At 37.0% G+C, this 17,296-nt stretch overlaps 1 non-coding gene across 1 annotated transcript; it reads left to right on the top strand.

The window, feature by feature from the left end:
• Nucleotides 1-600: 600 nt before the first annotated feature.
• On the top strand, nucleotides 601-706 carry LOC141635304 (small nucleolar RNA R71). The gene has a single exon (XR_012540002.1). It is a non-coding gene; the product is annotated as a small nucleolar RNA R71 (small nucleolar RNA).
• The last annotated feature ends 16,590 nt before the right edge of the window (nucleotides 707-17,296 follow it).

Raw genomic sequence — 17,296 nt, forward strand, 5'->3', positions numbered from 1 at the left:
GTTCTCTCTGTCTGTCCATCTATCGCAGGATGAAAAGCAGTGCTTATCTTCAAATTAGTTCCCATCAACTCCTGCAACTCTCTCCAAAACTGTGATATGAATGTCGCTTCTCTATCTGACACTATATCCTTAGGCACCCCATGCAAACGAACCACATGCTTTCTATATCCCAAAGCTAACTGTATCTTGGTCCAAGTATCATTTATCGGAACAAAATGAGCTGACTTAGTCAAACAGTCAACTATTACCCATATCATGTTGTTACCCTGTTGACTCCTCGGAAAACCCACTATAAAATCCTTTGAGATAGACTCCCATTTCCACTCAGGCACCTCGAGAGAATGAATCTTACCTTGTGGTCGTCGCTGCTCTCCCTTAACCCTCCGACATGTCAAACACCGAGTTTGATACTTTGGTGATTTTGAGGCTTCTTCAAGTCTAGCCATAGCTTTTTCAAACTTCAAATTGATGGTATCAATGTGAGCACTAAGTTGAGCACCCAATACTCCGGTGAACATTCCATTTGATCCCATGTTGAGAATGTTCCTTGAATCTTCATAAAGACCGTTCCAAAATTGTTGTACCAAGAACCACTCGCTAAGTCCATGGTGAGGACATGAGCGACAAATTCCCTTAAACCGTTCACAAGCTTCATACAAAGATTCTTCATCCCTTTGCTTAAACCCGTGATTTGAGCTCTTAGCATGTTAGTCTTTTCCGGCGGATATTGTTAGAAATCTATATCTCTTTACTCAACATATTCATAATGTTATAATTTTAATTTAGTCATAAAATTAAAAGATGATCTTATGCATGCAAACAATAATATAATTAAAGAAGAAATCATCATCTCACATTGATATTTCAGTTTATATGGGCACAAGTGAGTTCACCTACTCACTTGTTCTTGAGCTTCCTTAAGTGGATGAACAAGGATTCAAGTAGAGAATCCCTCCTAAGGTTTTATACCCAAAGTAACAAATTAATAAAACTAATATTATTATTACTAGAACAATATTAATTTTGTATAAAAATTGACCCAAAATATTATTTGGTCTCTCAATAATTCGGTTAAGAGAGAGGGAGGAGGAGGAAGATATTATCTCACTAAAACTCTTATTTTAGATGATGAATGAATAATGAATACACAAGTGTTTTGACGTAGTGTATAAGATAAATTATAGAGCAAAAGACCCTTGGCCTTGCTCTTTGAAAAACTGGGTAACGGGGAAGGAAAGGGACCAATGCATGCACAAGGTGGTCTTCACAAGAGCAAGTAGGGTTGCATGGCTAGGTTTAGAAGGAAATGATTATGTTTACCACTAACATAATCAACACAATATATTCCTAATACTCCCCTTAATTTCGGTCATTAGAGATAAAATGGACTCCATTTTATCTTTGTCAATTTGTCAATTTGTCATATGTCACATGTCACATGTCACATAAAATTGTTATGTATTTTTAATTTAACATATTAAAAATCAACGCATTAATAAAAATACGTCATATACAAAATTCGACTTAGTAATTCATAATTACTTGTACCAAAATATTTTACCAATTATAAATCACAACATCTTGTATTTATAATAATTTATTCATTCAAATGCAATTGTTTCCTTAAACAATAATTTCATCTAAGTAATAAAACAATTCGATTACTTAGACCGTATCTAATTTAATCAAATTACAATGAGACACGTAAATTTTACTTCCAAAATCGTCCGTCAATTTTAAGTAATTTAATTAACCCGTATCGTCATACGATCAATTAAATGATCAATTAAGAGTGTTACCCTTTAGGTATGACCTAAGGGGATCAACTGGTCACCACCATCGCACGACAGTAATGTCAAACTCTAGTCAGCCAATCATTACCGATATGTGCGGACCAGTTGACAGTAAAATATTACTTCCCAATTGTATTCTTTAAAATGAGACTTAAACATGTGATCATCATGATCAACAGTTGTGATCGCATTATTGTCGGAGGACACATATTCCAACAATCTCCCACTTGTCCTCGACAAGTGTGCGTCACCAATTCTCTTGTCCTATTACTATCTCCCACTCAATGCAAGGTGTCTTTCAGGCCGTACTTGCAAGTGATCATATTGAGAGTGGTCTCCTCGATCTTGGAGAATAACTGATTGACCGGATTTATCTACCATAGATATCTACCGAGCGTGGCCACGCATTTACAGTTCATTACTCCTAGAGTGGCCCTGAGATATTGTTATAACCCTGACTAGGGGTGGACAATTCCTATCGCACTCATTCCCTTCGACTAGCCACAGCCATCATAACCCAAAATATGTCCATTTGACCCCATTTACGAAGGTCGTAGTAACACAAATCAAAGTTAATCTGAAACTGTGCCACCTTAGGCGAATAGTCTTTAGTCAAAAATAATCGACTCATTAGAATACAATAGTAGCTCTCGCCACGACCAGGCTATATAAATTTGCCAGAACTCTATAAGCGGTAATAAGGCCCGACAAAATGTTCCTAACAGTCTGCTTATGTGATCGACTAGTCATTCTCATATGACTCCGTGGCACTTGAACTTGCCATCAATCTCATCACATTCTAGTCACTTCGAGACGTCACCTCATGTAAGTAACTATGGGCGAATACAATGCTAATCCATGTTCACTTAAACGGGGTACAATTGTCTCAACAACCCGTTGGATGTAACAAAGTATAAGGTGAGTTAATAATAACTCAAACGACAAATGTCGACATCACATTTGGGTAGTCAATACCATATTACAATCTTGTGATGCATATCGTAAGTGTGTAAACACTTGTTGATTGCAATAGAAGTTTAACATACCATGTGTCCATGTGTTCAAACTTCTTATAATCGCATTTTCCGTTACGTTCATGTTATCTATCATGGCATGAACCTTACCAAGTACACATATAGGTTTCCAACCTTGGTTTGGGTTCTTTATCTTGAAAGAACTTCTCTGTCGATTATCACATAACCAATGAATTTGCGGTGAATGATATAACTTGCACTGATCAAGTACTCCACCCACTCATAATGCACTAGGTAAATGTTTTGCAGAGTCTTACAACAATTGTCAAGATGATTAGCCTAGCACTTCTCACAAGTCCTAGCATATTAGGAAATATTAGTTTTTGAGTAACTTCTTACTTCAACTAAGTACATTTCCAAACCTTTTATTTCTCTTTTTAGCTTGAAAGTCTTAGGATTTTCATAAATCCTTACGTGTTGTTCGAACGTTAATATGTGCAACCTCTTGACACATAACAGAGTGTTCTGTCCAACACTGAAATCGCTCATCGAATTCTCCTCGAGAATTCATGACGTTTATTCTATGGCTTGCCACTTATGCATATGATTCATTATTGGACATGTGCATGATTATTCTAATGGCGGAAACATTAGTAACTAATAATCATGAGATCAACCATTCTTAGGTTCAATGAACGACCATGACTGCTAATGGCAATTCCATTTTCATTGACATGAATAACCTATGTTTCTCGTTGATTCGATGTGTATATCTCAATACTTATCCAACATCTCGTGATGTAATTGGATTCATCATAGTCCATTTTCATCCAGAATTGAAAACTCAAATACTTCTTTGTGAAAGAAGGTATTAGCTCGTCATTCTCAATGAGTTAGTGAGTTATAAATTTTACAAGATGATTGCTCCCACTAAATTCCATGTCTTCACATGATAATTTCTAAACTCCCACTTAATTCCACATGTTTCGTAATTGACTACTCAATCGAAACATTTTCAAGAATTGAAATATATTTTGCTTTGCCAAGTTATTAAGATAAAAACCATATATGTTCCCATCATATCCTTTCAAAATACCTATTTTGAAGAGGTTTCATCTTAACCTTATGAAAAGAGATTCTAATCTCTTAACTCATTCATATTCTGATGATGCGTAGCAATGTCATTATTCAAATGTGAATTATATCTAATACACGTCCTTCAAGATACCCTTAGGAAGGAGGTTTAACCATTTAATTTTCATAATGAGGTTAAGTAATGACATTAGCGAGGTTAATACTTAACTCAACTTTTGTGGATATCGGCATATCAACATTTGCAACCTTTTGGTCATAAATCTCACTTATTTTCGAGGATGCAACTTTGTTTCATTTAGGCTCTTAAGTAAATATCAATATTGAAACTATTGGTCAAAAGTTGTTCATAAACTTAGTCACAACTTTTGGTTAAGACTTTAAATTAGTCATTTTTCTTCCAAATCTTTCTTTTGGTCTCCTCGTGTAGTTATCTTGAGAACATATTCTTTTGATTACTTCACTTGTTCTCTTTTGTCATGTAGATCTATTCAAGACCATAGATCTCATCTATTGGGTATACTATATAAATAGATATACCTTTATTCAAATCATTCTCCCTTGCGTAGATCTCATTTACGCAAGTACACAAATTGGTGTTGTGTCCTCATTTTTCTCCCACTCTATCTTTAGAATGAATGCACTAGAGATTTAAAGATAGCTTATGAGACACAAATAATGATTTTGAAGTATAAGGAGGACTATCTCATAGATTGACTAATTATTTTAAATTTGATGAGTGTACTTGGTGATTGACATTCCTTTAAGAGAGTTCATCAACTCAATTTGACTTTATAATTGATCATATACAAGCCTTAAGCTTGTGGACATATAATGAATCCCATCATTATAGTTGTCAATTAGATCACTTTAAGTGAATGATCATATGTTTCTATGAGCAAGCGGATAAAGACGAATTTTAGAACAAGGATAAAATACGATAAAACGGGTGACTTGGGTTGCAAACCAAGCCACCATTATCCAAAATACAACCAATATCCAAAATACATTTCCATGTCAAACACGGAAATCAAAAGGTTCTAAAATCCGAAACATAGATTAAAATAAGACAATAAAAAGACAAGCTTCATGGAAGCTACTCCTAGCTTCTCGATGGTTTCTCAAGCTTGCTTTTCTTTTCCCTTGTCCTTGCTTGGTGGAGGCCCTATTTACAATAAAAAGGGGATACATTATCACAACTTTGTATCACAATACCATAGTTGAATTAGAAACATAAAAGAAAGGATAGTCATTTACCTACTGGAGTGATCTTTCCAGCTTTGATGTCACCAAGATATTTGGAACAATTTCTTTTCCAATGTCCAACACCATTACAATAATGGCATTTATCAAGAGGACCCTTCTTGATTTTGGAAGTGCTAGCTTCATAAGTCTTACCTTTGGTGAAAGTGGGAGCTTGCTTCTTACCTTTCTTCCCATTCTTTTTTAACTTCCCCTTACTCTTGGTGCTTATGTTAAGCACATCCTTGGGTGGGTTGACATTTAACCCCATGTCTCTTTTGGCTTGCACAAGTACCTTGTGCAATTCTTTAAGAGACACGTCCTTGTCTTGCATGTTAAAATTCACCCGGAATTGAACATATGCCTTGACTTTGGATAAGGAGTGTAGAATCCTATCTACAATGAGTTCTTTGGGGATTTCAACTTTTTGAATCTTCAAAGTCTCGACTAGCTCCATTAATTTGAGCACATGAGGGCTAACCTTTTGGCCCTCTTTGAAGTAGAGATCAAAGAATGCCGCGGCCGCCTCATATTGGACGATCCGCGGAGTTTGTGAAAACATTGTCACAAGCTTGGAGTAGATTTCATTAGCGGTGCCCATCTTAAAGGCTCTCCTTTGGAGATCCGCCTCCATTGCAAAGATCAACACATTTTTCATTGCGGCGGACTCCTTATGGTAAGCCTCATATGCTTCCCTAGTGGCGGCGGTCGACCTAGTGTTAGGTTCGGGTGGAGAGGCCTCGGTAAGGTAACGAAGCTTGTCGTCACCTTGGGCGGCTAATTTGAGTTGGGCATCCCAATCGGAGAAATTTGACCCATTCTTTTCAAGTTTACAACGATCCATGAAGGATCGGAGCCATGAAGTATTAGTGAGAGGCGTGGCGTTGGTGTTTGGATTGGCCATTTGTTATGAGAAATAAAAGCGGTCTACAAAACAAAATAGAAGGAATAAAACATATGTCGTTTTCAAAATAATACTCGTTAAAAAAAAAATATAAACAAGTTTTATTGCATTTATCTAGTGACCTCTACCCAACTTAGATAAATGATTCCAAGACCCAAATTCATATCAACTTAGGCACGGGATAGCCGATGAAACCCTTATTAATATAACTCGGTGGATTAACTTTTAATCGATTCTACTTTTAGAACTCTTGGTCGATAAAATTACTCTAATGTTTATCTATAGCCTGGAACACATGCGACTACGGTCACGAATACTTCCGTTGAGGTCAATCCAAATTTCGAATAAATGTCTCCATGATCCAAATTCACATTAACTTGGGCACGGGATGGCCGATGAAACCCTCATCAACATGAATTCGGTGGATAGACATTTATCACCCACTTCCCCTATGTAACAAGGTTTGTACCCCGGGATGGCCGAGTGCACTCCCTCGCGAAATAGGTTTTCATGGTTTCTACTTTTTGGTAAGGCTATGGCTCAATTGTTTATTTTTAGCGAGAGGTCATGTCAATTTATTATCTATCACGTTTTAAGTGAACTAAAGCGGTGAACTACGATAATTATAATTGACACGGTCGATAAACTCGATTAAGAGATGATGCATGTTTTAGTTATGGCGATTTAGCGATGCATGCAACATATAAATAAAAATGCAAAGCATAAAATAAATCCTAGTATGGCCTTCATAAAAATAGAAAATCTAATTAACTATTACATATTCAGAAACAAACTCCATTGGTCCCTTGAACTTCGGTTTTGGCACGCATCTCGAGGTAACACCGTCTTTATGTATCGCCTTCTTGTGTGACACCGTCTTCAAGGAACTCCGGAACAAATAAATTACATAACAAATTACATAATTTCCTATTATACATTTGTAATTAAAATAAAAATAAATCTATTAAATTACAAAACGGTGATACGAGATCACAATAAATTACAACCTAATCGATATTCCCATACATTTCGGGTAATACCAATTAAAAACTAAGGCCATACTAAGTAAATTACATAATTCAAAAATTACATAAAATAAAATTATGACAATCATAAATAAAATGCAGCATTATAATATGTATGAACATGCCCAATTTTATGCTAAATCGCTTTAAGGAGCCAATATCGTATATTTAACGGTTTTTTACGGTTTGCGTGATTCAACCTTTTAAAATCACAATAAATTACATAAATTCATATTTATGCACAAGTTAATTACCCTAACCACTTAGGACTCAAAATTTAGTCTCCACTAACTATTTGACCATAATTAACTTTTATTTCTTAAAATTGTTCATTAATGGACCCAAAATAACAATAAAATGCTATAAACTTCAAATAAATCACCAAAAATTCAAATAAATTTGAAATTTGAAATTTAAACTCTTGAACATTCTGGAAAAATACCATGACACTCATAATGTTCAAAAACTTTAGGTTATAATTTCGAAATATTTATCGGAAAAGCTATGTTGCGGTTTATCGGATTTAACAATTATAATCATAAAAACATGAGAAAAATTATATTCATCAACTTTTCAGTTTTAGATCTAAAATAGGTAATAAAATACAATATGTTACGTTTTTCCTTAGTCATGGAGTATGTTTTAGCAATAATTCACTAATTAAGTCACTATTTATGCTATTTTTCATCAAAAATTCATAAATCATGCATAAAGACTTCAATATAGCCTATTATTTTACACACATCTTGTAAAATTTCATGTGACAACATACTAAATTTCTATGACCAGATTCGAAATTTATCTTATATTAACCTATTTTTCATTTAAATTCGATTTTATCATGAAAAATCCATATTTCGAGCATAACAACTCCAAAAATTATGAAAATTTACAGGTAATCTAAAAATAATATATTTGAAAACATATCCAAAAACCACTGGAAAAATAAAAGTTTAGCTAATTTTAGTCCGAAAATGACATTTTAATCATAAAATCACATTTTTAATGCCATTATTATATAAGAGAACAATAAAAATCCATAAATTAACCAAAATATCCTAAATACATTTTAGGATCAGAAACTTTAACATTCATAATTTATTTCATGATATATCATAATAACACAAATTTATAAGTTTTATATGTTAATCGTATAACTCGGAAAAACTATAACCGATTTGCATGCAAACAACCAAGGCTCTTGATACCATTTGTTAGAAATCTATATCTCTTTACTCAACATATTCATAATGTTATAATTTTAATTTAGTCATAAAATTAAAAGATGATCTTATGCATGCAAACAATAATATAATTAAATAAGAAATCATCATCTCACATTGATATTTCGGTTTATATGGGCACAAGTGAGTTCACCTACTCACTTGTTCTTGAGCTTCCTTAAGTGGATGAACAAGGATTCAAGTAGAGAATCCCTCCCAAGGTTTTATACCCAAAGTAACAACTTAATAAAATTAATATTATTATTACTAGAATAATATTAATTTTGTATAAAAATTGACCCAAAATATTATTTGGTCTCTCAATAATTCGGTTAAGAGAGAGGGAGGAGGAGGAATATATTATCTCACTAAAACTCTTATTTTAGATGATGAATGAATAATGAATACACAAGTGTTTTGATGTAGTGTATAAGATAAATTATAGAGCAAAAGACCCTTGGCCTTGCTCTTTGAAAAACCGGGTAAGGGGGAAGGAAAGGGACCAATGCATGCACAAGGTGGTCTTCACAAGAGCAAGTAGGGTTGCATGGCTAGCTTTAGAAGGAAATGATTATGTTTACCACTAACATAATCAACACAATATATTCCTAATACTCCCCTTAATTTCGGTCATTAGAGATAAAATGGACTCCATTTTATCTTTGTCAATTTGTCAATTTGTCATATGTCACATGTCACATAAAATTGTTATGTATTTTTAACATATTAAAAATCAACACATTAATAAAAATACGTCATATACAAAAATCGACTTAGTAATTCATAATTACTTGTACCAAAATATTTTACCAATTATAAATCACAACATCTTGTATTTATAATAATTTATTCATTCAAATGCAATTGTTTCCTTAAACAATAATTTCATTTAAGTAATAAAAAAATTCGATTACTTAGACAGTATCTAATTTAATCAAATTACAATGAGACACTTAAATTTTACTTCCAAAATCGTCCGTCAATTTTAAGTAATTTAGTTAACCCGTATCGTCATACGATCAATTAAATGATCAATTAAGAGTGTTACCCTTTAGGTATGACCTAAGGGGATCAATCTGTCACCAAATAAATCGACAACGAAATGTCAAACTCTAGTCAGCCAATCATTACCGATATGTGTGGACCAGTTGACAGTAAAATATTACTTCCCAATTGTATTCTTTAAAATGAAACTTTAACATGTGATCCTCATGATCAACAGTTGTGATCGCATTATTGTCAGAGGACGCATATTCCAACAGATAGAACTTTTTGTATAAAGCTAGAGCCAACTTTTTCCAAGAATCAATTCCGAGAGTAGCCTTATCAAGGCCTTTCAACCATTGTTTCGCGGTGCCAATTAGAGAAAAAGGAAATAAGACCCATCGAATTTGGTCTTGAGTTACACCGGTTTGAGAAATCGCATCACAATAGTCACAAAAAGTCTCCATATGAGAATGAGTGTCTTCACTAGGCATCCCCCCAAATTGGCTTCTTTCGACTAATTGGATAAATGCGGATTTGGCAATAAAATTTCCGGTTAGATGTTGTGGTGTAGGAGTACCATTGGGTAGGTTCTCCTCGGTGGGTACGGAATGTGATGAAAACTTAGGCATTGTGGGTTGATTTTGTGTTGGGTTCTCCTCACTTTCTCTTGCAAAAGGGTTGATGAACTCAATAGTATTTGGTTGAATATCTACAACCTCACCAATACCTCTCAAAGTTCTCCTAGCAAGTCTTCTATTGGTTGTCAAAGTTCTTTCAATTTCGCGATCAAAGGGTAACAAGTCACCTTGTGACCTTCTAGACATGCAAAATATCAAACAACTCGAAAACAATTAGAACAAACCTTGAGGAGTTTTACTTCCCCAAGGCAAAGAAAGACACAACTAATAACAATATAAGAAAATCTAAATCAAGTTAACACCGTCCCCGGCAGCGGCGCCATTTTTGGTCGGTTGTCTACACTTTTCGGTTACTTGTCGTTAGGAGCACCTAGACCAAAACACAATTTATAACTTCACAAACAACTCTACAATTAGTAAAGAGGCAAGTAAAGGTCAGATCCCAAGGGACGGGAATTAATATGAGATTTCTATTGCAACTAGTGGTGTCTTAAGGGGTGTCACAATTGGGGTTTGATGTAGAAGATCACTAAACTAAATAGTAATGAAAGTAAACAAGCAAGATGAATTAAAAGGGATGTAAACAATTGATAAAAGGCACTAGGGTGTCATGGGGTCATAGGGGATTCATTGGAATTGATCATACAAACATATTCTCAAGTTATAAGCAAGCAATTATTGTTGTGATGGATCGAGTTGGTTTATATCTTACAATCCTAGGAAAGTTTGGGTCCCGGAGCCGAATCGATTAGATTGTACAACACCTACAAGTCGACTTAGTCTTCCCTACTCAACAACATGCATGGGCTAATGAGACTCGAGTTGGTTTATGTCTTACAAGTCTCATTGAAAAGATAGGTGATGGGTAAAAAATGCAAGGATTCATAGGCTCACATTTCATCAAACATAACATGTGCATGAGTTGAGATCACAACAAGCAAGCAAATAAACTATGAAAGCATATTAATTTAAGCATGAATCATTCCCCATGTTGGTTTCCCCTAATTACCCATTAACCCTAGGTAAGGTAACTACTCACTCATTATCATGTTGAACATGCTAGCAAGGTTGTCAATCATACCAACAAAATGAAACATGATGAATAAATGAAAGTGATTAACAATAATTAAAGAGGGATTAAGAGAATTATACCTACTAATGATTCCAATAATAAAGCAAAGAATAAAAGAAGTACTTGATGCTTGATTGAGAGGTTGTCAATCTCCCAATAATAACCCAAATAATCTTCAATTACCCAAAACAAAGGATGAACAAGAGAGAGATTAAGGAAATAGAACTTGTATTAAAACTTGATTAATTGTTGATTACAAGATTAAAGAGAGATTTGATTGATATTAACTACTCTAAAGATTGCTAAGAAAAACATGCTCTTCTAATTAGACTAATGGGGTATTTATAGTGGGTATTAGGTGGATGAATTAGGGCTAACTAAGGGCTTAAATGACGATTAAGTCCCTTGTTGAGGAAACGCCGGTCTTTTTGGAAAGACTCCGGTCTCTAGGGAGACTCTGATCTCTAGAAAAAGATGTGCATCCTTCCTTGAAGCTTGAAGAAGACGAAATGGGTCTGCCTGGGAATCCGAGCGTCTTTAGCACGGGACGGGCGGATTTGGTGGTTTCTGCCCGGGCGTCTTGGGGTGAAGACGGGCGTCTTCTGGAGTCTTTGCCCGGGCGTCTTGGGGTGAAGACGCACAGATTGTGGTGGTGGAGATGGGCGTCTTCTGGGGAAGACGCACGGATTGCTGGGCAGTCTCGTTTCTTCTTCTTTTCTTCTTTTTTCTTCATAAAATCCTAGGGGATTTCCTCGGGGATGCAAGGATCTTTTCTCATCATTTCCCATCTACTATAGTATGTACAAAGGCCTTCTAATATTGTCTCTCCTTGATGCTTGGTCATTGAATTAAATCAATTTAGCCTCATTTTGCCATGAAAATGCAAGGTTTGCACTCCTTTCCTACCAAGGGATCAAAACCTCAAAGAATATGCAAAACAAAGGACTAAAGACAATAAATGACCCAAATATGCACTAAAAAGCATGGGAACAAGGCTAATTCGGGGACTAAATGTGCTCTAATTATGGTCACATCAGAGCATCAGACTGTTCAGTCAAATCTATAACAGGTTCATCATCTCCACTTCCCTGGGAACCTTCCTCCTTGATCTTAGCCAGCCTGGCTGAAAGGTCAGCCATACCAAACCTGGGAAGACGAGTAGATGACCTGGTGGCTACAACACGAGACACTATATTAGTGATACAACCCAAACATAATCAGGAAGTCAAAGCAAAAAGAAGAGATAAATTAAGATAGACTTACTGCCTGAGGTAGTGGCACTAACAGCCCCAGAAGGTTTAGCCACCCTGGTAGCACCATCAGCCTTCAAGCAACGAGGAAGATGGCCAACCCCACAACAGAGAGGCCAAGACCTCTCCAAATGAGGAATAGCGAGGAAAGCAGAAATATTGGCAGTAGGATACTCAGTTTCAGTAATCCAGTCATCAATTGTGCGCATAAAAGGTATAACTCAATATGAATTTCATTTTATTTTTTACTAACAAGTAAAACATGCAGGACGAAAGAAAGAAACTCACCAGCAACACAAGCTTCGTAATTTAAATACGCCAGGTCAGGACCCACAGAATTGGTCCTGACAAACATGTACCCAGCAGCCCAGCCCTTATCATGGACGCTATCCAGATTGCTTAAAAGAGGAGTAGTAGAAGCCCTGACCTTAAAACTTATACGGCCAGGACTATTGGTTTTAACAGCGTAACAAGCCTTCAGATCATCAAGGGAAAACGAGATATTGTGCTTTTTACAGAGATAATTAATGGAACACACAACCTTCCACACCATAGGAATGAGCTGATAAGATGGCACGCCAATCTCCTTAGGAACCTCAACCATAAGAGGAGAAAAAGGAAGCTTACAACCTGCCCTGAAAGCCCAGTCATGAATGCAGAACCAACCAGGACAAGCCCAGTCGGCCCTGATAGGAGAATTTTCAGGGATTCAGACTTCAGCATCAGCAGGGATGATCCCCTTATCCTTCAACACCTTCTCAAACTCAGGCTTCAAACGATTTGCAAGAGACTGATCCTTCTTCAAAGCCTTCGTAGGCTTGAATTGGAAGTCACCATGAAAAATTGAGATCATCTCCAGTAGAGAACACTCGGCTTGCTGATCGTGGAAGGTTGAGAAGCAGAAGAAGTAGGCAAATTTTCAAAGGAAATCTCCTCAGGATTCTGAGAAGGAAGGGTTACAGGAGCAGCTACCCTGTTAGACTTCTTTTTTGCGGCCATTGATGGAAGAATTATGAAGATTAATTGAAGATTGAAGAACTGGAAATTAAAGAAGTTAAAGAGAAAGATTATTAAGAGGAATAAGAAAGATTACTTTGATGAAGTTTAACTCAATGAAGCAAGCAGGTATTTATAGTGGAGTAAATTAGGGTTTCAACCGCAAAAGAGATGGATAATCATTAAGGAAGTTGCAGTAAAGCCTACACGCATCATAAACTGCAGTAAAATAGTCGTTACATAAATTGACTAGGCATAACTTAATCGTTGGGTAATTTTTCCAAGATTAAGGTTATCTCCTCATTTTCGTCCTGACACACTGAAAATAAGGAGATAAGGGGCAATTGTTAGGCCTGGAAATCCGCAGACCTCCCTGATCAGTATCTCATCTTAACCTGACTATCAGGCTGTCAGGATGTCAGGCTAATAGGACACATGAAGATAGGCGCCAGGCCATGGAGAGGACAATGGTCAAAATATCAGGACGGTATTAGACCGTAAATGCGTATTATAAAAGGATTATATGCGCAGCATTGAATGGAAAGATCTCGCAGTAAATGCAGTAATTAAGGGAGAATTATTGACAATTATTATGGACAATTATGGAGAATAATCCGCATTAAATCCAGCATCAGGCAGCCGTTCAAGTGAAGCTTATATAAGGAATACTTTGAAGACATTTACAACACATCGTACACACAAGAAGAAGCATACATCTACATACACAATACTTAGAGAAATATATACATTGTCGTTATCATACAATTATTCTCCCAAATTACATAGTGAAATCCTCTCCTGGCTTGGTGCCCGTGGTTTTTTCCAATTCAAGGGTTTTCCACGTACAAAATACTTTGTCTCATTATTGTTATTTCTATTATACTTAGAGCTTTATATTTTAACCCTGACGACCTGACCATCAGACCACTTGGAGCTAGTTAACCCTACTTAAATCAACCCTGACCTGATTTCGCCTTGCGCAAAATCCACCCAAAACAATAATAAGAAGAAGAAGTGGTAATGATAATAATAATACATAATACGATACGCGTATACGTATATATTTATACTCCGCATCACCTTATATACTCCACCCTATCCCCTCATCATCTTATCCTAACACAATCCACGAAAAATCCTCATAAAAGATAAGAGAGAAAAGAGAGAGTTTAGAAGAGAAGGAGATTTTGTCACTCCACCTTGAGATCGTAAGGTAAACCATCTTATACTAGCTTTTATTTTATTTTATTCATATCGTTGACTCGTCCCGACCTTGACCCACCTGTGACCCGCCTTTGACCACCGTTGACCACCAAAAAACGAGTTGGACCGAGTAGATCTAGGTTTGTGTGACTCGGTTTAGGGCTGTGATTTTAAGCCTTTTACCGTGGCTGACTTAGGGTGGTTATGGGGTGGCTTTTTTTAGGGTTGAGAGGGGAGTATAGTGGTGGTTATGGGTGATTGGATGGGTGGTTGTTGGTGGCGATTTTAAGGGGAGAAAAAGGGTGATGGGTTTGGGTGTTTATGGTTGTTATATGTTGTTGTGTCGGTTGTATTGGGGTGGTACCGTGGTTGTGGGCTGGTGGTAGGGTCCACCGTGGTTTGGGGGAGGCCACGGTAGTGCTAGGAGTGGTGGTCCAGGGAGGTCGTGCGTGGTGTTCTGGTTGCGGGTTGTTGTTGTTGTTGCCATTGGTTGTTGTTGTTGTACCGGTTGTGGTTGTCGTACTGGCCGTGGCCCACCATGGCTGGTGGTGATGGCCACGATGGCGGCAGTAGGCGGTGGGGGCTGTCGGAGTTTTGTGGGTAGTCGAGTGTGGGTTCTGAGTCGGGTTTTTGAATAGCTTAAGATGGGTTTATTTAGTTTAGTTAGTCGTATACGTATTTGTATAATGTATTAGTATATTTATACATATTCGTATAAATATATTAGTATATTATATGTATTGGTATACGTATTAGATTAGTATATTTATACGTATTTGTATACGTATTTGTGTGATTAGATGAGTATATTTATACGTATTTGTATTATTATCGTATTTTAGGAAATGTATTTTGTGAGACGGTTTTACAAGACGGACCTGGCTTGTGTGACGGATTACTTATGCGGATTTGTTGTGCGGTAGATTAATCCTACTCAGTTTCAATATGTTTATATGGTTAAGTAAGTCGGCATTGATTAGTCATTTGCATTATAAAATGATATTGGTTAAGAAGATTGGATGAGTCGGTAATTGACATGCTGTGTGGTATCTTGTATTTATTGTACTTGTCGTGTATGTTGGATAATATGATGGTTGTGACTGTTGGCTGTTGTTGAGGAGACAGAAGGAGGTTGGGAGACCGTCTTCCTCTTGGGTCGCCTCTTGGAGCTTTCCCAATCCAAAAGGGATGTGCACATTAATGACTTGAGTTTGGAGGGACTCGTGTGGTTGAGACATGATGTCTGGCAGGGGATCCGGTTGGCTTTCGGACCCAGTACGTCTGGGTGTGTCCCGGTACCTGTTTGTGGTTATCGGCATGTCAGGGTATGTCCCGGTACCAGTGTGGTTGACGGTATGTCTGGGCGTGTCCCGATACCAGTGTAGTTGACGGTATGTCTGGGCGTGTCCCAGTACCGTAGTGGCGGTTGTGGGACATCATGTCATTCATATCATAGTCATGTTGTTTGTTCACACACTCGAGTCATGTTACACTTTATTTATTTATTGAAACTGACATTTGTTGTGTTTGTGCATTGTCACCTATCTCTTTTGGGGTGGCCTGTGTCGATCCATATGATATCCTTTGGTCATATGAGGAGCAGGTTAAGTACAGGTTGGTTGCATAGTACTCGGGAGACGGGACGAGCTTGATGAGTCAGGAGACGAGTCTAGTTGATTAGAAAAGTATAGTTGTCATGAGTTGTACTTTTATTCATGTGTTACGTTTATGTAATTCATTAAACATTACATTAATAAAATGTTCTTTTATTGAAGTTTTGAAACCCTATATCGGGAAACCGAGATGGTAACGCTCCAATTATCTTGGTCGGATAGTTGGGGTGTTACACTTTACTGTATCCCTCATGTATGGAGTCGATTTTTTTAGTACTTGTGGTTAACTTATATGGTTGTTGTGTGTTTCACGGCTTAGCTTTCATTTATATCCGTTTATGAACCTCGAATATGGATGGTTGCTTGTTTTCTTGTCGAGTAAATGTGCATCTTTCTTGCGGATTTTCTGGGCCTGTCTATGGCAGAAATCGATGGTGTATTCATATTTTAGTCATGCTAATTCCCGTCATAACATCGCCTCGAATGTCCGTCTTGAGTTGGGTCTAAAACAGGCTGCTAGAAACTGGTTTTGTGCTGCGAAAATTGACGTTTTACCTCTGTTTTCAGACGGATAATCCAGTCCCTCGGATCTGTTTTCTTACCCGCGTCTTCATGCAAATGTCGTCACCTGTATGCTTTTATTTTCCGTCTGAAAACACGCACTACCGGGCTGCTCATCTCCGTTTTATGTTCTCTTTTCTTACCTGTCTTCTCGCCTATTTTCCTGCATGTTTCTCCATGATTAATATCGTCACACATACACTTGATATTTTCCGATTTGAAAACTCAGCTTTGGACCGTGAAGAGCTCTGTTTTTATACCGTGTCCAGCTCCGTCTTATTCCCTGTTTTGGGACTGTTTTTGTGCGGGAAAAAGAGGGAGGTGAAGGGTTTAGTTTGGCCGCGGCTATGGGATGACCGTGGGTAGCAGTGGCCACGGCAGTGGCTGGTGATTGCACGGCTTCAACTACGGCTGGTGGTGTCGGATTGTGGTCTCGGTGTGGGAGCCGTACATTCCCTTGCTTTCTTGTGTGATTTCCTTAAACAATTTTTATGAAGTTTGTAGTTTGGGCTCACCACCCTTTTTAATTTGGGTTCACTACCATTAAATTGTTAGGCTCACCACAATTTAATGGTTGGGCTCATCATATCTCATGTGTTGGATTTGTATGTTTTTCCTTGGTTGGGCCAACCCATTATCATAGGAATGTCTAAAAATTATCTACTTAAGTCGGTTCCATTTTATTCGGCAAATTTTCACATGACGTAAATTATTCATTACCGC

Source organism: Silene latifolia, chromosome Y, assembly GCF_048544455.1.
Source record: "Silene latifolia isolate original U9 population chromosome Y, ASM4854445v1, whole genome shotgun sequence".
In the NCBI taxonomy this organism is placed as follows: Eukaryota; Viridiplantae; Streptophyta; class Magnoliopsida; order Caryophyllales; family Caryophyllaceae; genus Silene; species Silene latifolia.